Source organism: Euprymna scolopes, chromosome 45 (assembly GCF_053919585.1).
Source record: "Euprymna scolopes isolate OS-2025 chromosome 45, ASM5391958v1, whole genome shotgun sequence".
NCBI lineage: Eukaryota > Metazoa > Mollusca > Cephalopoda > Sepiida > Sepiolidae > Euprymna > Euprymna scolopes.
In genome coordinates this window covers 49,363,911-49,389,658 of record NC_136526.1, presented here as the reverse complement: position 1 = coordinate 49,389,658, position 25,748 = coordinate 49,363,911, and the positions used below count along the sequence as shown (strand labels likewise).

The window sequence follows — 25,748 nt, the reverse complement described above, 5'->3', positions numbered from 1 at the left end:
TTCTTGGTATTTTATTTTCTCTCTCTATGCTTGGTTAAGGCCAGCATCATTAGGGACGCTTACATCAACTAGGGTTGCTACTTTCTCCCTCTTGTTCCATATTACTATGTCAGGCTAAATAGTCCCATTTTCTAGGTATGTAGCTGTAGGAATTTCGTAGCCATGGTGAATAGTGTATAACTTATTTTCAACTGTTTTACACATATTTCTAAGAGAATGTTTAGGAGAGAGGCAATTGTTTTACCTTCCTAATAAATTATAGCAAAGAACAAGGCACAAAAGAAACATAAACTTCCTTTTTAAACAATAACAATGAAGAGTATTTTATTTGTAGCAGGAATTGGCAGGTCAGGCTGCTAAAAAGGAAGAATAAAAAAAAAGTTCCTTTAAGGTCGTCGACGGTCAGTCAGTATTGTGTCATCCCGGCTGGATAGCAGTTGTCTCAAATCAAGACCGCCAATGCTATAGTGAGATGTCCAGTGGACAGGGGACAGAAGAGGATAGATGTTGCTAGGCTGGCGGTCCAGATCTGACTGCTGTCGTTCCTTTAAGACTTTTAGGAAGCAGATGAATCAATGCGCCCTGTTAGCTGATTGGTCAGCCTGTGGCTGGAGAACTCAGAGGGGGGAGGCATTGATTCACCAGACAAAATAGTTCTCTGTGACTACTACAAATTTGTTTTTACAAATCATTCCTCCAACTCAAAATACCGCCGACCAAACAGAAAATCATCAATAATCACCATTAGATATGTCACTATATGCCAGGAGGTCTTCTACCCAAATAGATTCTTTTGTAGAACTGCTAGCCAATAGAACGCTGTCACTGCTGCTCCTTGTCTTTCTTACAAACCAATACAGAAATACAAATGGAATGTAAACAAATATCTAACTCCTAATGCCCTACTTCAAAAACACTGATAAATATGGCCTTTAATTCACAGTCGTTCCCTCCGTCTACACCATTCTAGATTGTTAATACGTCTACACCATTCTAGATTGTTAATACGCCTACACCATTCTAGATTGTTAATACGTCTACACTATTCTAGATTGTTAATACGCCTACACCATTCTAGATTGTTAATACGTCAACACCATTCTTGATTGTTAATACGTTAACACTATTCTAGATTGTTAATACGTCTACACCATTCTAGATTGTTAATACGTCAACACCATTCTAGATTGTTAATACGTCTACACCATTCTAGATTGTTAATACGTCTACATCATTCTAGATTGTTAATACGTCAACACTATTCTAGATTGTTAATACGTCAACACCATTCTAGATTGTTAATACGTCAACACTATTCTAGATTGTTAATACGTCTACATCATTCTAGATTGTTAATACGTCAACACCATTCTAGATTGTTAATACGTCTACACCATTCTAGATTGTTAATACGCCTACACCATTCTAGATTGTTAATACGTCTACACTATTCTAGATTGTTAATACGTCTACACCATTCTAGATTGTTAATACGTCAACACCATTCTTGATTGTTAATATGTCTACACTATTCTAGATTGTTAATACGTCTACACCATTCTAGATTGTTAATACGCCTACACCATTCTAGATTGTTAATACGTCAACACCATTCTAGATTGTTAATACGTCTACACCATTCTAGATTGTTAATACGTCAACACCATTCTAGATTGTTAATACGTCTACACCATTCTAGATTGTTAATACGTCAACACCATTCTAGATTGTTAATACGTCAACACCATTCTAGATTGTTAATACGTCAACACCATTCTAGATTGTTAATACGTCTACACCATTCTAGATTGTTAATACGTCAACACCATTCTAGATTGTTAATACGTCTACACCATTCTAGATTGTTAATACGCCTACACCATTCTAGATTGTTAATATGTCAACACTATTCTAGATTGTTAATACGTCAACACCATTCTAGATTGTTAATACGTCTACACCATTCTAGATTGTTAATATGTCTACACCATTCTAGATTGTTAATACGTCAACACCATTCTAGATTGTTAATACGTCTACACCATTCTAGATTGTTAATACGTCAACACCATTCTAGATTGTTAATATGTCAACACCATTCTAGATTGTTAATACATCAACACTATTCTAGATTGTTAATACGTCAACACTATTCTAGATTGTTAATATGTCAACACTATTCTAGATTGTTAATACGTCAACACTATTCTAGATTGTTAATACGTCAACACCATTCTAGATTGTTAATATGTCAACACTATTCTAGATTGTTAATACGTCAACACTATTCTAGATTGTTAATACGTCTACACCATTCTAGATTGTTAATACGTCAACACCATTCCAGATTGTTAATACGTCAACACCATTCTAGATTGTTAATACGTCTACACCATTCTAGATTGTTAATACGTCAACACCATTCTAGATTGTTAATACGTCAACACCATTCTAGATTGTTAATACGTCAACACCATTCTAGATTGTTAATACGTCTACACCATTCTAGATTGTTAATACGTCAACACCATTCTAGATTGTTAATACGTCAACACCATTCTAGATTGTTAATACGTCAACACCATTCTAGATTGTTAATACGTCTACATCATTCTAGATTGTTAATACGTCAACACCATTCTAGATTGTTAATACGTCTACACCATTCTAGATTGTTAATACGCCTACACCATTCTAGATTGTTAATACGTCTACACTATTCTAGATTGTTAATACGTCTACACCATTCTAGATTGTTAATACGTCAACACCATTCTTGGTTGTTAATATGTCTACACTATTCTAGATTGTTAATACGTCTACACCATTCTAGATTGTTAATACGCCTACACCATTCTAGATTGTTAATACGTCAACACCATTCTAGATTGTTAATACGTCTACACCATTCTAGATTGTTAATACGTCAACACCATTCTAGATTGTTAATACGTCTACACCATTCTAGATTGTTAATACGTCAACACCATTCTAGATTGTTAATACGTCAACACCATTCTAGATTGTTAATACGTCAACACCATTCTAGATTGTTAATACGTCTACACCATTCTAGATTGTTAATACGTCAACACCATTCTAGATTGTTAATACGTCTACACCATTCTAGATTGTTAATACGCCTACACCATTCTAGATTGTTAATATGTCAACACTATTCTAGATTGTTAATACGTCAACACTATTCTAGATTGTTAATACGTCAACACTATTCTAGATTGTTAATACGTCAACACTATTCTAGATTGTTAATACGCCTACACCATTCTAGATTGTTAATACGTCTACACCATTCTAGATTGTTAATACGTCAACACCATTCTAGATTGTTAATACGTCTACACCATTCTAGATTGTTAATACGTCAACACCATTCTAGATTGTTAATATGTCAACACTATTCTAGATTGTTAATACGTCAACACCATTCTAGATTGTTAATACGTCTACACCATTCTAGATTGTTAATATGTCTACACCATTCTAGATTGTTAATACGTCAACACCATTCTAGATTGTTAATACGTCTACACCATTCTAGATTGTTAATACGTCAACACCATTCTAGATTGTTAATATGTCAACACCATTCTAGATTGTTAATACATAAACACTATTCTAGATTGTTAATACGTCAACACTATTCTAGATTGTTAATATGTCAACACTATTCTAGATTGTTAATACGTCAACACTATTCTAGATTGTTAATACGTCAACACCATTCTAGATTGTTAATATGTCAACACTATTCTAGATTGTTAATACGTCAACACTATTCTAGATTGTTAATACGTCAACACTATTCTAGATTGTTAATACGTCAACACTATTCTAGATTGTTAATACGCCTACACCATTCTAGATTGTTAATACGTCTACACCATTCTAGATTGTTAATACGTCAACACCATTCTAGATTGTTAATACGTCTACACCATTCTAGATTGTTAATACGTCAACACCATTCTAGATTGTTAATATGTCAACACTATTCTAGATTGTTAATACGTCAACACCATTCTAGATTGTTAATACGTCTACACCATTCTAGATTGTTAATATGTCTACACCATTCTAGATTGTTAATACGTCTACACCATTCTAGATTGTTTATATGTCTACACCATTCTAGATTGTTAATACGTCAACACTATTCTAGATTGTTAATACGTCAACACCATTCTAGATTGTTAATACGTCAACACTATTCTAGATTGTTAATATGCCTACACCATTCTAGATTGCTAATACGTCTACACCATTCTAGATTGTTAATACGCCTACACCATTCTAGATTGTTAAAACGTCTACACCATTCTAGATTGTTAATACGCCTACACCATTCTAGATTGTTAATACGTCTACACCATTCTAGATTGTTAATACGTCAACACCATTCTAGATTGTTAATATGTCTACACTATTCTAGATTGTTAATACGTCAACACTATTCTAGATTGTTAATACGTCTACACCATTCTAGATTGTTAATATGTCAACACCATTCTAGATTGTTAATATGTCTACACCATTCTAGATTGTTAATACGTCTACACCATTCTAGATTGTTAATACGTCAACACTATTCTAGATTGTTAATACGTCTACACCATTCTAGATTGTTAATACGTCAACACCATTCTAGATTGTTAATACGTCAACACCATTCTAGATTGTTAATACATCTACACCATTCTAGATTGTTAATACGTCAACACCATTCTAGATTGTTAATACGTCAACACCATTCTAGATTGTTAATACGTCAACACCATTCTAGATTGTTAATACGTCAACACCATTCTAGATTGTTAATACGTCTACACCATTCTAGATTGTTAATACGTCAACACCATTCTAGATTTTTAATAAGTCTACACCATTCTAGATTGTTAATACGTCAACACCATTCTAGATTGTTAATATGCCTACACCATTCTAGATTGTTAATACGTCAACACTATTCTAGATTGTTAATATGCCTACACCATTCTAGATTGTTAATACATCAACACCATTCTAGATTGTTAATATGCCTACACCATTCTAGATTGTTAATACGTCTACACCATTCTAGATTGTTAATACGTCTACACCATTCTAGATTGTTAATACGTCAACACCATTCTAGATTGTTAATACGTCAACACTATTCTAGAATGTTTAATACGTCTACACCATTCTAGATTGTTAATACGTCTACACCATTCTAGATTGTTAATACGTGAACACCATTCTAGATTGTTAATACGTCTACACTATTCTAGATTGTTAATACGTCAACACCATTCTAGATTGTTAATACGTCTACACCATTCTAGATTGTTAATACGTCAACACCATTCTAGATTGTTAATACGTCAACACCATTCTAGATTGTTAATACATCTACACCATTCTAGATTGTTAATACGTCTACACCATTCTAGATTGTTAATACGTCAACACCATTCTAGATTGTTAATACGTCAACACCATTCCAGATTGTTAATACGTCAACACCATTCTAGATTGTTAATACGTCTACACCATTCTAGATTGTTAATACGTCAACACCATTCTAGATTGTTAATACGTCAACACCATTCTAGATTGTTAATACGTCAACACCATTCTAGATTGTTAATACGTCTACACCATTCTAGATTGTTAATACGTCAACACCATTCTAGATTGTTAATACGTCAACACCATTCTAGATTGTTAATACGTCTACACCATTCTAGATTGTTAATACGTCTACACCATTCTAGATTGTTAATACGTCAACACCATTCTAGATTGTTAATACGTCAACACCATTCTAGATTGTTAATACGTCTACACCATTCTAGATTGTTAATACGTCTACACCATTCTAGATTGTTAATATGCCTACACCATTCTATATTTAGTTATACGTCAACACCAGTCTAGATTTTTAATAAGTCTACACCATTCTAGATTGTTAATACGTCAACACCATTCTAGATTGTTAATATGCCTACACCATTCTAGATTGTTAATACGTCAACACTATTCTAGATTGTTAATATGCCTACACCATTCTAGATTGTTAATACGTCAACACCATTCTAGATTGTTAATACGTCAACACCATTCTAGATTGTTAATATGCCTACACCATTCTAGATTGTTAATACGTCAACACCATTCTAGATTGTTAATACGTCTACACCATTCTAGATTTTTAATAAGTCTACACCATTCTAGATTGTTAATACGTCAACACCATTCTAGATTGTTAATACGTCAACACCATTCTAGATTGTTAATACGTCAACACTATTCTAGATTGTTAATACGTCTACACCATTCTAGATTGTTAATACGTCTACACCATTCTAGATTGTTAATACGTCAACACCATTCTAGATTGTTAATACGTCTACACTATTCTAGATTGTTAATACGTCAACACCATTCTAGATTGTTAATACGTCTACACCATTCTAGATTGTTAATACGTCAACACTATTCTAGATTGTTAATATGCCTACACCATTCTAGATTGTTAATACGTCAACACCATTCTAGATTGTTAATACGTCTACACTATTCTAGATTGTTAATACGTCAACACCATTCTAGATTGTTAATACGTCTACACCATTCTAGATTGTCAATAAAAGAAAAATTGTCAATGAAAATAGTCATTCTACATTTAAATGTTGCAATCAGTTGTGAAGAATATTTATTTTCAAGAATTGAAGACATTCCATTCGAAGCACAAAAATATTAAATAATAATGTTTATATTATTTGAAAGCAAATGTTGTTTTAAATAAAAACTAATGCATAAAAACTTTTAAACATTTCTGGACCAATGTTTTCTATTTTCCTATTTTGGTTATTACTTATCTTGAACTTATAAAATAGTTTTTATCCTATTTTTTATTAATATTCTTAGAGTTTGATGATATTATTTTTTTAAAAATGCTACAATCTGTAATTATATTTGAGTTAAACATTTATAAATTTTGTAGTGTTTAAATTAAAGAAATCTACAATTAGAAAACTTATATACATACATGTAATTACAATAGTAATTAAAGAAACGATAAACATTAAATTTTTTTAAAAATTTGTATAATTACCTGTTATTTAAAATTTCTTTATCAATAAAGCTGTTTTTTGTTTTCTAGGTTACCGTTTATAATTTTGGCTATAGATGCATGCAGGACATATACTCCAGAGTAAATCTGTAAAAAAATACAAAACAAATTAATTAATTTAAGTTTTGCAAAAAAAAAAAAAAGAGGTGGGGAGTTTTGATTTATCATTGTTTATTTTTTAATTACCTGTTATTCAAAAAAAAATTTTATCAATAAAGCTGTTTTTTGTTTTCTAAGTTACAGTTTATTATTTTGGCTATAGAGGTATGCCGGTCATATAATCCATAAATAAATATGTAAAAAAAAAAAAAAATTAATTAAAAAAAAATTATTTAAAAAAAAATTAATTTAAAAAAAAATTAATTAAAAAAAAAATTAATTAAAAAAAAATTATTTAAAAAAAATTAATCAAAAAAAAAAATTAATCAAAAAAAAAATTAATCAAAAAAAAAAATTAATTAAAAAAAATTAATTAAAAAAATTAATTAAAATAAAAATTAATTAAAATAAAAATTAATTAAAAAAAAATTAATTAAAAAAAAATTAATTAAAAAAAAATTAATTAAAAAAAAAATTAATTAGAAAAAAAAAATTAATTAAAAAAAAATTTAATTAAAATAAAAAAGGTGAGAAGTTTTGATTTATCATTGTCTATTTTTTAAAAGAAATTCTGATTTTATTTATATAGTCTTAATGCTAACAAATAAAATCGCACGTTCAAGAGATGACGATCAACATACAAAATATCTACCCAAACATCACATAGGACAACCTGTGCTTATTTTAAATAAAGAGGCAAAGCAAGTGGTCTCGGGCATCAATCAGTTAAACAGAGAACTTAGGTCGTACATAGTACAGACCCCTTTCGAAAAAAAAAAACCCTCTCTCAAAATCAACAGCACCTTAAGGCAAACCGATCCGGAACCACATCAAGAGTTGAGGTTCGCACAACTGAAATTCCTCAGGCGCCCAACTAAAATTGGTACACCCAGTGTAAAGAGAAACATTAAACAAAAGCAACCAAATCTGAATGTATAATGAGACTACACAAATACACAAAAAATTTAGAAATAGAACAATAGGAATTAATTTTTTGTTTTTATTTTTTTTATTTTGCCATTCTCTTTTCATTTAGTTATTTGATAGAAGGGCGTTTTGATATCACGATTATGTCCCCTTAGATAACTATTCAAAAAAGAAGTCTCCAAAGAACCTTTTGTTCTTACCAATCTAAAAAATAAAGCAAAGTCGCCATTATAACCACTTCCACTCTATCATGTTTGGTGTTCTTCCTTCCTAAACAATAAATAATATTTCACATATTTATTTTCTGAATTTGCTAAAGAATGACAAAGTTATCTTCAAAGTGGAAAAGTTACGACTGTACACAAAAAAAAAAGGTTTGTAGCCTTAAAATAGACTAAAAAATTTTTCACGTGTATTTAGATATCTATTAGAGACAATATATTACATGATAGACTTCAAGGAAGACTTGAAAGCAATTACGGTTGAAAGAAGACTTGAAAGCAAGTACAGTCGAATAACTTGACAGCAATTATGATTGAAGGAGAAATTGAAAACAGATTATGGTTGATGAAACACTGGAAAGCAATTATGGTTTTAGGCTGATTTAAAATTCAAATGTCCTTACAAATATTACGAACTATCTCAGTTGCCTGACAACAAGTTTTACTTAAAACTGATACCAGAGAATAATAATAGTCTTTCTTTGCTAAGTAAATGCGTGTGGGAAAAATTGAAAGTGTGCCATGTTATCGACTACTATATCATCAACCTTCATGTAGATGCATATAATGCTTTTTTTTTTACACAGTGATCACCACTTATCAAGGCCCGGAAGCCACTCAGGGATAAGGGTTATTGCAAGTACATTACGTTAGTGTGGAGATTTGATGAAGTGTTTACTTAAGGGGGCGGTTCATTAGGAATTTGTTAACATTGGACTTGAAGACATCCAAGTTGTTGGCCGTACTTGGCTTTTATATAGATAGAGAATTGCATCAGTAGTGAGATATCTTCTGGAGTGGTAGAAGGATCCCACCATCTTTCCAGCGACCCTGGCAACAGACTTGATGTACGTGTTCCATTTCAGATCAGGAGTAAAGGTCAAACCCAGAAGCTTGTCAAAACACGGGGCCGCACCCAGACGAGAGCCATCCTTCACAATTGATGCTTGTACTGATTTTTCCACAAGAAACAAGATGATGAGGATGCTGATATATTTTTGATACGCCTATCGTTAAGTACCAGTCAAAAAGCTACTTCAGATCTATCAAACGTCATCTTATATTTAGACAAACAAATTAGGAAGGCAACCTCCACATATGTCAACAAAATACAAACATGTCACATCTGAAACAAATATTTCTGAATATTTTTTGCACTTCAGATTATTTTCATGAATTCGGAAACTTAGATTGAGTGTTTTTTCTTATTAGCAAACGAGCTTCCCGACCTTCTGAATATTCTTGTGAGGAGAAAAGTGTTTTCTCAGTGTTCATCGCCGCCTACAACTTTCTGTCGAAAAAAGAAAAAATGTATTGTGAAAATACAAGAAAAGACAAGTATATTGTGAAAATAGGATGACATGGTTGATACATTAGTATTGCTATATACTAATGGAGATCATTAAGCGATTATCACAAGAAAATAGTGAGTAGACTCTTGTAAAGGTCGTTTGAGGCAATTAGGATTTTTTTTTTTAATTCAATTTTCACCCGAAACAAGGCACAGTGCCACTTTGAAGCAAGGGGCTACTATTAGGGACTTAATTAGCGGGGTCATTATGAAGGGAGATGAGTAGAAAAATGTTTGTTAACATTACACTTGAAGTTCGGCATATCAGTGCAGTTGGGAAAGCAGAATCCTGGAAGGGAGTTCCAAAGACCCGCAGTTCTGGGGAAGAAACTATTGGAGTAAAAGGCTTTCTTGCACTTAGAGATCTCTACTGTAAAGGGATGAGACTTAGTAGCTTGTCAGGTTTGTCGGGGGTAGTTATGTCGGGAGGTACAAGTGTTTGCAGTTCGTCAGAGCATTCACCATTAAAGTATTTGTAGAACAGGCAGAGGGATGCAACATCTCGTCGGTGGGACAGAGGCTGAAGCCTAAATGACAGTTCAGGACCTATCAAGTTGGCGACTCTCTTTTGAACCCTGTCCAGGAGCGAGAGACAAGCAGCAGATGCACCAGCCCAGATGTGACAACAGTACTCCATACATGGGCGAATGGTGGCCTTATAGAGGTATAGGATACTGTCAGGCATAAGTAGGAATGCGGCAAAGCTTTAATATCTGTACCCTTGCAAGTGACAGCATGAGCTGTGTCAAATATTGTGGAACAGCGGTCACTCTAGAATATAATAGACAAAAAAATTAAAGATTTCCACTCTCATGAAAAAATAGATTTTTAATCTACAAATTGCATTCTGTAGATAGCGTATGTTAATTAACCATTTGAAGAGATTAGTATATTTCTGAATATTTTTCGCACTTTAGATTATCTCTACAGATTGGCGAACTGAGAGTGGATGGTTTTCTTTTTTGAAAACGAGCTTCCTGACGTTCTAAATATTCTTGTTATGAGAAAAATGTTTTCCCATTAAAACTCAGTGTACATCATGGCCTACACATCTTCGTCGCCATAGTAAGAAAAGACAAAGGTTGTGAGGTTGTGTATTGGCACATTCTAAGAATAAACTTTTCAAGTAATAAAATATCCATTAATTAAAAAAAAAAAATAGTTCAAAAATTTTTACTCAAATTCCCAAAATAATAAATAATTGAAAAATGATAAAAAAAATATATAGAATTCTGTTAGTTTTCTTTTCATGGAAATTTTATGTTTCCATGTTATTAAAAAACGCTGGAGAGTTCATGTTTTTATAACATGGAATAAACACTGAAGATATTAAGATTTTATTTCAGACAATAAACTCTGTAGATAGCGCATGTTAATTAATCTCATGCATAAGCTATGGAAAAGAGAGAAAACTAGAACCCTCAAATTTGTAGCATTCGGGATTACCATTTGTAGGGATTAGTATTACCATTGTAACGTAGGCTGTTAGTTGATTTGGAGAAAGGTGTTAAGAAAAGACAAAAGTTGTGTATTGGCAGAAGATAATACGCAATTCTAAGAATAAACTTTTTGGTACTTGTGCACTTATTGAAATTTTATTTCGAAAGCCATTCTTAACATGGGGAGAGGATGGTGTTTTGTAACTATTCTGTACTTTCGGTTCACAAATTAATTTAAAAAAATATCGTAAAACTTTAATTTAACTTGAAAATACTAGTTAAAAATAGCATGGTTTAATAAGTGCACAAGCACCAACTTTTCAAGTAATAAAATATCCATTAAATAAAAAAAATAGTTAAAATGTTTTACTCAAATTCCCACTTTAAAAAATAAGTGAAAAATGATAAAAAAAAAATATATATAGAATTCTGTTAGTTTCTCCAATTTTCTTTTCATGAAAATTTTATGTTTCCATGTTATTAAAAAACCGCTGGAGAGTTCATGTTTTTATAACACGGAATAAACACTGAAGATATTAAGATTTTATTTCAGACAATAAACCCTGTAGATAGCGTATGTTAATCTCATGCATAATCTATGGAAAAGAGAGAAAACTAGAACCCTCACATTTGTAGCATTCGGGATTACCATTTGTAGGGATTAGTATTACCATTGTAACGTAGGCTGTTAGTTGATTTGTGGAAGAGTGCTAATCATGGTGAAAAGAGATATTCATCAACGATTTTGTATATGCCAACTACACAAGTTTGTATGACTTAGAAAAAAGGGAACAACAACATTTACATTTAAAGGAGAAACATCAAAAGGGAGATTGGTAAAGCCAAGTTACAATATGTACAAGAAATATTAATTTAAACAGAGAAGGTAAGAACATTAAGTGAGTGTTTTGCGTACAAGCGTATACATGGATGTATATATATATATATATATATATATATATATATATATATTTATATATATATATATATATATATGTGTGTGTGTGTTCATTGTGTATGCATGTGTCTAGTGTTCACAAGAGTTCATTAGTGTATACATTGTATGCTCGTCTCATGGAAAATGCGCTGGTCATCAATAAACTAGTTCGTCAATTAACACAAAACTGAAATTAAAAATGATGAATCACCAACAACTAAAACTATTCTCAATTAACAAATTATTTATATGCTTTTACTGCAAAATAATTTGCTCTTTTCTTTGTACACAATTACGTTTCAAAAAAAGACAATTAGAAATGAAAAAGAACAATTAAAGTTATTGTGCTTTTTAAGACACCCTCCCACTTTCAACGCATCGTTAGGGGGGGATTCTTTACATGGTAAATTCTAATATCTAATCAACTTCATCTTTGAAAATCTAAAATAAATTATATTCCCGAGAAAAAGGTATTTATACAGAATACACATCGTGCAATTTTTTAGATATGAGTTGCAAGTTAAATTAATTTTTATATCTTTTGTAGCAGAATTCAAAAATTTATATATTTGATTTTGAGTAAAACCAATATTATCTATTTAAAGGTAATTCGGGATTACCATTTGTAGAGATCAGTATTACCATTGTAACATTAGGGCAGGTTGATTTGCAACTTTTTTTCAGAAAATCAATTTTGGTGATGATAGTTGGAATTTGATGTAATAAAAAAAAACACATACCAAAAATTAGATTCCTATCTTGAAAGGAAAATAGAGCATTTAATTTTTAAAATCGTGACGGAAAATGCTGAGAAGTCCTTAATTTTCATAGAATTTTACACAAAACTGACTTTGAAATTCTACTATTTTCATAAAAAATTTAATTAAAATTGATATATTTATATGAAATACATCGAAAGAAAAATAAATACATGAATTATAATTTTAATTATGAATCACAACTAACAAAATATCTCAACTTTTACTGCATTGATTAAACAAAAGCTGTAAGAAAAGGCTAATTAGCGACTAAGTCTCTAAAATTTCATAATTCAAAAAGATATGTGAAGATGTACTACACAACATAACAACTTGATACAAGTTACAGAACCATGTATTTTAATTTTTTATTAAACGCAATAATAAAACCTATGTTATAATAGAACTAAATTGCTCTGTGTAATTTCCTTTTGAGGAAAATGAAGATCTAATTTGGTGGCACAATGATTTTGTAATTATGTGTCTATGTCTTGCTTCCTGCCCATATACAACTTGTGAAGCTTCTGTTGTGAATTTCACAGCTCTTTCCACTCCTTGTGAGTGGGCAGGTAATTTAGGTAATTCTAGTTTTTTTCCTGTCATAAACGATTTTACAAGTTCTTCACTTGTAAAACATTCTGTAAGTGCAAGTTCACAAACTCCAGTTTGAGAAAGATCAATCAAATATGACCAATGTGTGGCTGCAAAATTGATAGCAGTAATTTTTTCAGTCTTTTTTTTTTGGGTGGTTCACTATTTCTGAAAAAAAAAAACAATAAAAAAAAAACTTATTTTTCTTATATTTTTGTGGTGTAATATGAAAAAAACTGACTATTGTTTGGGCAAAATGAGATAATAAAATTTAATGGATAAATATTTACTTACCTAATGGACAAAATCTTTTTAATGGCCTCTTCTCTCACCTCCAATTCATCTGAATTTTTTATTCTGTTAAAAACAGTATTTTGAATTTCAGTTGATTGTCCTCTGAATCATATTAAAAATATACTGCTGTTGCTTAAAAAAATTATTGTAAGTTTTGATCTCAAACCAACTAACTGCATACACTTGGATGATAAATTTGACCAGAATGTTTAATTTATCATGGAGTGTTTGCAGATAGACACCTCTGGTCCATAAACACATTAACCTTATAGCTAATGTTAGCCATCTTGCTTGATTCAAGGCCCAATTTTCCAAGCTGCATATCTTGGATTAACTTCTCAAGAAATGCCAACAGCATACTCAAAAAGTAGCCTCTGGTCTCCATTTAATTTACTTGTTACTTCTGCTGTCAGATGATGATGATCTAGAGGGCCATTAATTTTTTAAATTCTACTTGAGGCAAATCTTGATAATTATTGATACACAGTTTCCCTAAAGGACCAGTAAATGTTGTTGGGCTTCTTGTTGTTTCATCAAATGATTTAAAAATTGCTCTAAATGGCAGTTCATTTTGATGAAGTGAACAGCCAATAGTATGTAATTTTTTGTTCAAGAGCTGTAATAAGTCCTGCTTCACAGCCAGTGTTTGTACTGGTATTATCAACCAAAATTGTCTTAACAGTATCCACACTGTTATATTCTGTTAAAACTGCAGCAAGATCTTCAGCTAAGAGAACACCAGTTTCCCCCAAATTCGGTATCACTCTATGGGTAAGATATTTGCTCTCCGTTCCTCTTTCTCTGGTGAAAGTTAAGTGGCGTTCTGCTCCTTTGTTTTTCACTATCTTTTTCTTACCATTTTCATCTACAACTTCTTTGTATTGTAAAGTGACCTTATCAATTCTACAATCAATTCCAACACAAAGTAGATTTTCATTCTGATGGACATGCTGCAAATTACTGGATAGTTTTATTCTAGCTTTTTCTCTATCAATTTTGGATTTATCTTAAATTATTTAATTTTGGGTGAAGAAGGCCCATATGTTTAAGGTCCAGGAGAAAGGCTTTAGCTAGACATGCACCAAAATTGGAAGATACATCACCTCTGATAAGTTCCATGGAATATGTTAGGATTTTTAAAAGGCGGTAAGGTCCCTTTAGCTGTCTTCCTGGATCAAAACTGTCATCACACTAGAAGATGACTATCGAAATATTTGTCTTTCATTCTGCCTTTTTTTGCCTTTTTTTATAGCATCTTTATCGACAGGTCCCAGTAGATAATGACCTTTTGGCCCTGTTTTTTCTTTCTGGTCTTTTAAGTATGCTCTGTCCTCTAGTGGAACCTGAAAATTGCAAAATGTGAATGTTTAATAATAGATTCATAATAAATACAAATATATTATTTCATTTTCCACAAAAAGGGAACGTAATTGCAGGTGAAACTATAGAATTAATCTTACCTTCATGTTAGGAGAACAAGTGCAGACTATGTGCCTTGTTTGATAATTTTCTGTTTTGCACTTTACTGCAAAGCCATCACATCTCAAGACAGGAAGTTTACAGCTACAAGAAAATATATCAAACAGTCTCTAGTTGGTCCTTTGGTTGCTGCAAGAGATTTCCTATCAATCTGTTTGGCCTTCTTATAGCAAAATATATTGACCTTCTGTCCTATATAACATTCTTTTAACAAGAGCAACTGTGGATTGACTGCTTGCCAAATACTAATTATTTCCTTGGCAATTAACTTAGAGATCTGATTATTGTTTAAGTTGGGATAACTGTTTTCGAGGAAATAACTAAATTGGATGACTTGTCGTAAAGTTGGGGGTGCTGTTTCATCCAAACGACAAGGTGGACCAGCAAGTCTGTGTGAACCACAGGTTAAAACCGAATGTTGTGCTTTTACTGACATTTTAAATCTGAAAAATAAAATAAATAAATGGGTAATAAATGAAGGAAACTGCTTTAGGCTATATTCCAGTTTCATATGTAAAAAAATAAGTAATGAACAACTTTGTAGAGTAATTAGATGTATTGAAGAGATAAGACCAGACCAAACTAGAGGCATAATAGTGTTTAGTTTAGACATTTTTTTAACAGACTGTAGCTCCTCCTTCTATAACATGAATTTATCCATAAAATGATTCATTTTTGCTGTAGCCATGGCATTTTAAACGAGTGTTTATAGTTTGAAAAACCGGTGCTTGTGCATATACGTTACCATGCTATTTTTAATGGTATTTTCAAGTTAAATTTAATTTTTACGATATTTTTTTATTAAATTGTTAGGTGAAAATACAAAATGGTTACAACACACCCTCCCTTCCTCCCCATGTTAAGAATGGCTTTCTAAATAATAGTTGTTTCAGCACAATAACATTGATGCACGAGTACCGAAAAATTTTATCTTTGTATGTTATCTAATTTTAAAACTATAATTTTAGAAAAATACTGCTTAAAAACTATTACTCCCTGAAAGTAAAAGAAATAAAAAATTTGCCACTAATTTTCAGCAAAGTAATTTTTTATTAAGTAGAAAAACTTAAAGATTTACGTGGTTATGTTTCGTAAAGAATGTGTAGGAGAAAATTGGGTGTTCATGCATTTTTAGTACTGTGCTATTTTTAAACAGTGTTTCAGGTTAAATTCAAGTTCCACGCTATCTTTTTTTATATATATATATTAAATTGTTAGGCGGAAGCACAGAATAGTTATAAAACACCATCCCCCTCCCCATCTTAAGAATGGCTTTCAAAGTATTAACGTGATTTCAGCATGGTACCAAAAATGCACAAGTACCTAAAATTGTATGAGCCATTTTTCTTTTTAATATAAAACTGGAATATTACCGTATTTTTAATAAAACATTCAAATAGAATTCGATGTGAAATCGAAAAACAAATAAGAAGTAAAAAGTAAACTTACCAACAACGGGAAAAATTTCTTCAGTGGATAAAACAAATACGTTTAAATTCACGGCAGACACTTGAAATATAATAATATATATTTTAAACAAGCCTTTTTAGTTTCTCCTTTCTAAATAATTTGGTCTTTAGCCTAAAATTGTAAATTATTTAAATTAAAAGATAAACAAACGTCAATTTTCAATAGCAATAACAAGTGTGTGAAATACCACAGTGAAATCTACAATGTCCTCACCCAAAAAAGTTCCTGAAAGGAAAAAGTTAACTTCAGTTGCTATTATTTTAAAAACACAATTTCGCCTTTACAATAAATATTTACTTTATTAATTATTTATCCTCACTCATTTTACTTAAAATGTAGTTTAAAACATATTCTAAGTAATCATTCCATTTTCTTAACAATTCACCGAAAAACTTTTAATAGCTTCAATTGTTTTACTTTTTTAAAGTCATTTCCACAAGGAAAGAAAACGATTTTATGAAAAAATATTTTGTGTGGATATTTTGGTGCTTGTCTAGAAATTTTTCATGGAGGCATAATTTACATGGGTCATCTAAATGTCTGCATGTGGTAGCTTGTCTTGTTTTATACAGTGTTTTTTTTTATTTTTGAAAGTACATTCAAAAATAAAAAAACACCGTATATAAACAACACTAGCGAATAAATACTGGGAACTCAAAGAAAGCGGACATTCGCCGGCAGTCGAATGGAAAATAATAAGACAAGCTACCACGTGCAGACATTTAGATGACCCATGTAAATTATGCCTCCATGAAAAATTTGCTATCCTGTACTTTAAAGAACCCCAAAATTTATTAAACTGTAGACGAGAAATAGCAAACAATTGTGTTCACAAAATAAAACTTACTCTGGGATAGCGATACAAAATAGCTTTAAAACTAACAAAAACAATAGAAAACAAACAAATAAATAAATTAAATAAACATGAATATACATAAACGACTACATATATATATATATATATATATAATATATATATATATATGTACATGTATGTGTGTACACATATGTATATTTATATATATATAAAAAAAAGAGCAGAAATGAGGAAAATCATCTGCCTGAAACCACTAACCTAGTTCTAAAACAGATCCTTTGTTCGATAAAATGCATGCCCATTGGCTGATAGGAAGGGGCGCGGTGGATACTAGAAAGCTGATTGGCTAACTAAAATCCTCAATATATATAAAAACGAGAAACAACCACAGAATTCACGCATAAGCCTGACGAATTCTATAGTGGCTGAAACGCCAAATATTCAGTGTAGCTTAATGGCCATATATATTTATAAGCAGTATAACTCTTAGTTTGCGGTTTTTATGGGGGTTGGGAATTTTTTCATATTAAAATACAAAAAAAATTCAAAATTAACGTATATATATATACGTTAATTTTGAATTTTTTTTGTATTTTAATATGAAAAAATTCCCCCCATACGTTAATTTTTAATTATTTTTGTATTTTAATATGAAAAAATTCCCCCCCATAAAAACCGCAAACTATGAGTTATACTGCTTATAAATATATATGGCGATTAAGCTACACTGAATATATACGTTAATTTTGAATTATTTTTGTATTTTAATATGAAAAAATCCCCCCCATAAAAACCGCAAACTATGAGTGCTTTGATTTTAATAAATTGCTCTTTAGCAATAAAAACTATGAAGTGTTGCCTTTGTTAACGGCACATGTCACACGTGACAAAAAATATGGCCGATATCCTTGTAAAGTAAAATGGTTTGGGAAGAAATTAGAAATTTTTAGCTTCAGAATCAAAAAGCGGTCATATTAGTAGGGGGGGTAATTCATTTTTGAATACTTTAAAAAATATCGGAACACACACACAAACATATATATATATATATATATATATATATATATATATATATGCATTTTGAATTATTTTCTATTTTATTATAAAAGAATACAAAAAAAAAATAGCGTAAACTATGAGTTATACGTTATTTTTTTCATTCTTATTTATTACTTGTTTTGATTTTAATAAATCTTTCAGGTTTGTATTACTGTACACATAGATTCGAAAAAGTTGTCAAAAAACAAATATATGACAAATAAATGTTATCAAAGGCAAGATAAGTTACTTTTCTACCTAACTGGATATATTTTTTGTGTTTTTATTCAGTGTAACATGTTTATTTAGCTCGAAAAAACATGCAGTGTTTACCGATGTATTGGAAAATTCAAAATGGCGGCCGACTCTCTCTCGGAGAGGGTAAGTTTGGGAAAAGGTATTATAAATAATAAACTAGACAAAATACTGTTAGAAATTCGCTCAATATATGTTACCGTGACATAAGTTGACATATATTCGGTTGTTTTTTAATAGTATTTTGTCTAGTTTATTATTTATAACATCTTTTCCCAAACTTACCGTGTTAAAGAGACAGTCGGCCGCCATTTTGAATTTTCCAATACATCGGTAAACACTGCATGTTTTTCGAGCTGAATAAACATGTTACATTGAATAAAAACACAAAAAATATATCCAGTTAGGTAGAAAAGTAACTTATCTTGCCTTTGATAACATTTATTTGTTATATATTTGTTTTTTGACAACATTTTCGAATCTATGTGTACAGTAATACAAACCCAATCTTTCTTTAACAATAAAATCTTTGAGTTACCTTTTGTTATAGCACATGACAAAAAAAAAAAAAAAAAAAACGCGGCCGAAATCATTTTTTCGTTGAATAATAGAAATGTGTTTTATTTAACATTACATTGTGATATGACAATTAGACAGAAAACATTGCTTATCGTTGAAATTGACAAAAAAGTAAGTAGTTATTGTTTTTTAATTAAAAATCAATTTTTCGGTTGTTAGATTTCGCTACAATAACGAAGAAGTACCATCTTTTGTTTATCAAATTGTTAGGTGAAAGTACAGAATTTAAAAAAAAATTATTCATGTTAAAAATGGGTTTCAAATTTATAACTTTAATATTTCAGCATGGTTCGTATTCTTCATAAGAAGCAATAAAAGTAATTTTTCGCACATTTAAAGGCAAATGTAAATAACTAACAAAGTACAAAAATAAATCAATATTGTCCGTGTCGTGTCCTTCCCTTGAAATGTGGATTCATTTCTATATCAAAAGCAAACACTATCACAATGATTGAGACGTGCATTTGTAAGAAATAAAAGAACACATAAAAGCAATCAAATTCAAGAAATACCTTTTGTTTGACAAATTGCTTTCGAGAAAGAAAACAATTATAAGGTGTGTTAATTCAAAGTAGTCGAATTTTAATGGTGAAAGTCTAAATTTAAGATGGCGGAAAGTAAAAACTAGTTCGCAGAAAATAAAAGCCGAACTAATTTAAATGCAGTATTGTAAAGCATTCGATCACTTCAGTGAATATTACGCAAAAAATATTTTATTGTCACTAATGGATTTTAGACTAATTATGTAAGGGAGATAACTATCATTCACTAAGCACAAAGAATTTTTTTTTTTTTACGAGATAATTTGGGCCACTGAAATAATTGATTGAATAATGAAACAATTTCAAGTAAAAATGATTTTGTATCTTCACCAACATAATAACGGAATGAAACAAATTAAAAACTAAAACTGAAGTAATAATATTAATTTAAAGGCGCAACGGAAGAAGAACTCTCCCGGTGCTCGTAATAACCGGTGTAATATAGAAATCTTGTATTGGTCTAAAAATATTTGGCCATTAGACAACGACGAGACCGGGTTGCAGGTTTTAGTTAAGAATAAGTAATATTGGAAAAGTTTCTATCAACTATTTATATAGAGAGATAGGTAATGGTGCATAAAACGAGACCCGTACTTTCAAAGATGGCGGCAGGTCTGTCAAGTGAGCACTAACTTGATACCACACTTTCGTTATTCTTTTACGCAGTCTATTACAATTGTCATCGATTAAGTTGGTTGGTTGGTTGGTTGTTTTTGTTTTACGGCATAGCAACCCTTTTCAGGTTATTTAATGCCGAACCCAAAGATTTTGAAAGAAAATTTTTTTAATAGAATATTTGTTGTTTTCAAGTCGGTTTCTATTTAACCCATATTTTGGACCCTAATAGGTACTACCACTCTGGGTCAGAGTGAACCTGGGAGCAATAGCAATGAAAGGGTGGCTCCACACACCCCAAAGTCCGCAAGCTGGGGGCCTCACCACCACACCACTGGATATAGATTAAGGTCATATCCAGGATCTGTCATCGATTAAAATATATATATAGTTTTGTATAGTTAACTATATTTTACGTTTATTTTTTCACCTCCCTTATAATAAAAATATATAAAAATACGGAAACTTTCTTTATCAATTGAGTTTGTGTTTTTTAATCGCATAGAAATATCTAAACAATTTGACAAAATATAAACATAATTATTTAAAAAATATATGCGAGAAAAAAAATCCATTGATAAAAAAAAGTTTACATATTTTTATAATACTTTTATTATAAGGCGGTGAAAAAAATAAACGTAAAATATAGTTAACTATAAAAAATAATATATATTTTAAATCGGCGACGATCGTAATAGACTGTGCAGGTTTAAATAATATATATATATATATATATATATATATATATATATATATATATATATATATATAGTACATTAGGTACCTCCAACCCGTTGTGTAGAACGGCATCATTATACACAATAAGGAGTGACGTCATCATTTCGTGTGCTTGGGTCAATTTCTATTGAAGACCATTTATGCGGAAATTTATGAATAAATAAAATGTAGAATAAAAAAAAATCGATACAAAACTATATAAAACTTACCTTTTATAAAACAAATACATTTTTAATAACAAACTACACAGACGATTAAATTAATTTTAACCAGTTCTGTTGATACATGTATATAAAGATGCCGTGCTTACAGGAATCCATACTTTTTTGGAAAAACGGCGCAAAATTTGAATATCACCCTCTGTCATTTGAAATGATCAAATCTAAACGAATATTTTTAGTCGATTTTGCTTTTGCAATTTTTATTATCTCAAAAGTCATATATTCTATTATATGAATATATTTTTTATTATAAGAAACCTGTTATATAAAAAATATGTCTAAACTTCATATGGTGTAATAATTGAATTTAATATCATTTAAAGCTTTTTAAAAATATAATTTTATTTAGAATTCTGTTTTTTTTTTTTTTTTTTTTTTTTTTTTTTTGTAATTGAAATAATTATATTACCGAGAAAAAAAAATCAAGAAAAATTGTTTATTTCATTTTTAATTTAATAATATTGATTTTATGTCCAGTTTTATTTACAACTTCAGGGTAGGTGAAAAATAATGACGAGATTTTATATATATATATATATATATATATATATATATATATATATATCAAATAATTAGAAAGATATATATATCAAATAATTAGAAAGATATATATATATATATATCAAATAATTAGAAATATATATATATATATATATATATCAAATAATTAGAAAGATATATATATATATCAAATAATTAGAAAGATATATATATATCAAATAATTAGAAAGATATATATATATCAAATAATTAGAAAGATATATATATATCAAATAATTAGAAAGATATATATATATCAAATAATTAGAAAGATATATATATATATATCAAATAATTAGAAAGATATATATATATATCAAATAATTAGAAAGTTATATATATATATATATATATATATATATATATATATATGAAATAATTAGAAAGTCATATATATATATATATATGTGAAATAATTAGAAAGTCATATATATATATATATATATGAAATAATTATAAAGTCATATATATATATATATATATATATATATATATATATATATATATATATATAGAAAGTCATATATATATATATATATATATATATATATATAGAAAGTCATATATATATATATATATATATATATATATAGAAAGTCATATATATATATATATATATATATATATATATATATATATATATATATATAAAGTCATATATATATATATATAGAGAGAGAGAGAGAAAGTCATATATATATATATATATCAAATAAAGTTTTACATATACATATATATATATATATCAAATAATTAGAAAGTCATATATATATATATATATATATATATATATGTATATATATATATATATAACTTTCTAATTATTTGATCTTTTTCTCTTTAAAAATCTTGAAATTTTTATCGACCTACATTTATTATTTTTTTTTAGTCTTCCTAACATGAAATAGGGGGGGGGAGAACACCTAAAGATATTTCCTCTAATATATTTAACGAAACCAACTTTTATTATGTAAGTTTATTTAATAATGAATAAATATAGAAAATTTCAGGAAAATATGACAATTATTTGATTTTTGCTACATTTTTTAAACATAGGTGTGTCAACGGCTCCAAAAACATTACTACATAGAAACGTTGTTTTAAAGCGTCGATAATGTCAACAGGATTTTTGTCCCGCATTTTCATTATTTTTGTATGTTGTAAATTTAAAAAAAAAAAACATTAGCAATTTATTTGAAACTTCTTTTAAATGGTAAAAATGTTAGGATGATAATATTAAATTAAATTATAGTTACATCATGTTACATACAGTGGGGGGGGTAAAACTGTGGCGCGCGTTGGAGGTACCTTCAGTACATTAAAAAAAACGTAAATATGTTAGAAAAAATATATTAACAACAAAAAAAAAAACTTAATATTTTGTCCAAATATATAAGTAAGTAGTTTTGAAGAATAGCGAAAGAATTGTATCAATTTTGTGCTTCCATACCTCAATTCACACACCTGCGGCCATCTTTGAAACTTAGGGTCTCGTTTTTTGTTCACCATTACCGAAAAATATATTTTACAAAAAGAATTAATAATCAATAAAATGTTATTGTTTAACGTTTTTCACTGTTCTGAATTTAATTCTAAGTATTATAAAAATATATTAATGAAATATTTATTGACTTCTTTATTTAAAAAAAAAATTAATATTAAAAAATTGTGTTTTTGTAATCGTTTGATTTTTTAGTTTTTATTTTACAAAAATAGGTAATACTTGATTTTTTTTTTTTTTGTTTTTGCATAAAATAATAAAATGTTTTCAGTTTTTCCTGTTTGGAATTTCGTTTTAGTTTATAAAATATATTTATTGATTCCTTTATTTTAAAAATAGAGAAAAAAAATTGTGTTTTTGTTATTGTTTCAGTTTTTTTTAGTTTTTATTATTGTTTGTAAAATGTTTTTTTAAACAAATGTGTACATATACAGAAATCAATAAATATTCCATTTTATTCAAAATATGCAAAAAATAATGAAGTGTTATTTATTTTTGTAAAATATATTTTCAAAAATGAAAATTGATTAAAACTTTTTCCTTATTACTTATTTTTAATTAAAACTTGCTACCCGGTCTCGTTGTGGTCTAATGGCGGAACATTTTTAGACCGATGTGAGATTTTCACATTACACCGGTTTTTAGTCGCACCGGGATAGTTCTTCTTCCGTTATGCTAAGGCGGCACCCCCAAAATTCACCACAGAATTACCCCCCCCCCTATATGTAACACGATGTAACTTTATTATAAATTAATTTTATCAATATAACTTTTGTACCATGTAAAAGAAGAAAGGCAAAATAAACTATTCAAAATTAGTTTTTTTTTTTTATCGAACGAAAACAATGGAATTGCGATACGAAAATCTTGTTTACATAATTGGCGCTTTAAAATTAACGTTCCTATGTAGTTGGCATTCTGAATGTGAAAACATACCCGTGTTTAATAAATCTAGTAAAAATCAACTAATGGTCAGATTTTTGTGAAATTTTCAAATCTTATCCGTTTTAGAATGAAATTACATATGAAATGCAGTTTTCGTAAAATATATAAATGGAAATACTTTTTTTACTGCGGGTCTCCCCTCCCCCACCACCCCAACATATTTACTTTTTCGAAATTTGAACAAAATATATTTAAATCTGTCGAAATTTCTATTTATTATGAAACATAAGAGTTCAAATAAGTAAATAAAAATATTTAATTTTTAAAAATTTATATACACGTATTGAACAAAAACTTACCTTGTATTTGCAATTAAAAATTGAATTTAGGAAAACTCGTCCCGGGAAAACTCGTCTCGGGAAAACTCGTCTCGGGAAAACTCGTCTCCGGAAAACTCGTCTCCGGAAAACTCGTCCCCTTTCGCTAGATAGGAAAACTGGTCCCTTATTGAATAAATATCGATTGAAAACACATTTTATGATCGTTCTTGAAGGAGATATTGCTTTTTAAAATAGACTATAGCCCCCCCCCTAATATTTTTAAAAAATTTTTTTTATTTGTTTAATGTTTTTTTGTTTGTTTTTTTTAAATAAAATCGATTGTCCGTTTTCTACCTAACTGGCTAAGTTCTTAGTGGTTTCACTTATTTTAAAGCGTTTATTATGTTCATACAAAGTTAATTACAATTTTTTGGGTTCTTATTTTAACGATTTTTTTTTTTTTGGAGTCATAAAAACAATAATAAAAAAAAACAAAACAAAAAAATTAAAAACTGGGAGCGTTACTTTTTTGTTTTGGTCTTTTAATTATGATAGTTTTTTTGTTGTTATGTTTTCGTTTTCTCTCATACCAAATGACTCATGCGTTATTTAAAATTATAATTCTATCAGGGTTTGTATTACTGTACACATTGATTCGAAAAAGTTGTATTTTTAAAATATAATTTAGAGAGGGGGGGGGGGGTAAAACTATATCTCCCTCCGAAAAACAACCAACAAAAAATGAAATTAAAAATATTCTTGATACACGATAGCGGAGTTTTCAATAAAATTAATTAATAAATTTATTTAGTGATTACTTTTTCTCTTAATGATTGATTTTAGAATTTTGAAGTAAAAATTAAAAATGAGTTAACGAGAGATTGTTAGCACATGGCATCTCTCGCGCCAAAAAAATATTTCGCTTTTAATTTATTAGTTAATTTTTGCAAAATTTGACAGGACGACAATAAATGTTGATAATTGATAAAATTA

At 29.4% G+C, this 25,748-nt stretch overlaps 1 long non-coding RNA gene across 1 annotated transcript in view; it reads right to left on the bottom strand.

The window, feature by feature from the left end:
* LOC145269568 (uncharacterized) overlaps window positions 1–20,234 on the bottom strand; it is a 33,698-nt gene extending 13,464 nt beyond the window's left edge. The window contains exons 1-2 of the long non-coding RNA XR_013865106.1: window positions 19,906–20,234; window positions 7,121–7,225 (exon numbers count right to left, since the gene is read on the bottom strand). This is a non-coding gene — a long non-coding RNA (uncharacterized LOC145269568). The remainder of the gene's footprint in view (window positions 1–7,120; window positions 7,226–19,905) is intronic.
* Between the last annotated feature and the right edge of the window lie 5,514 nt (window positions 20,235–25,748).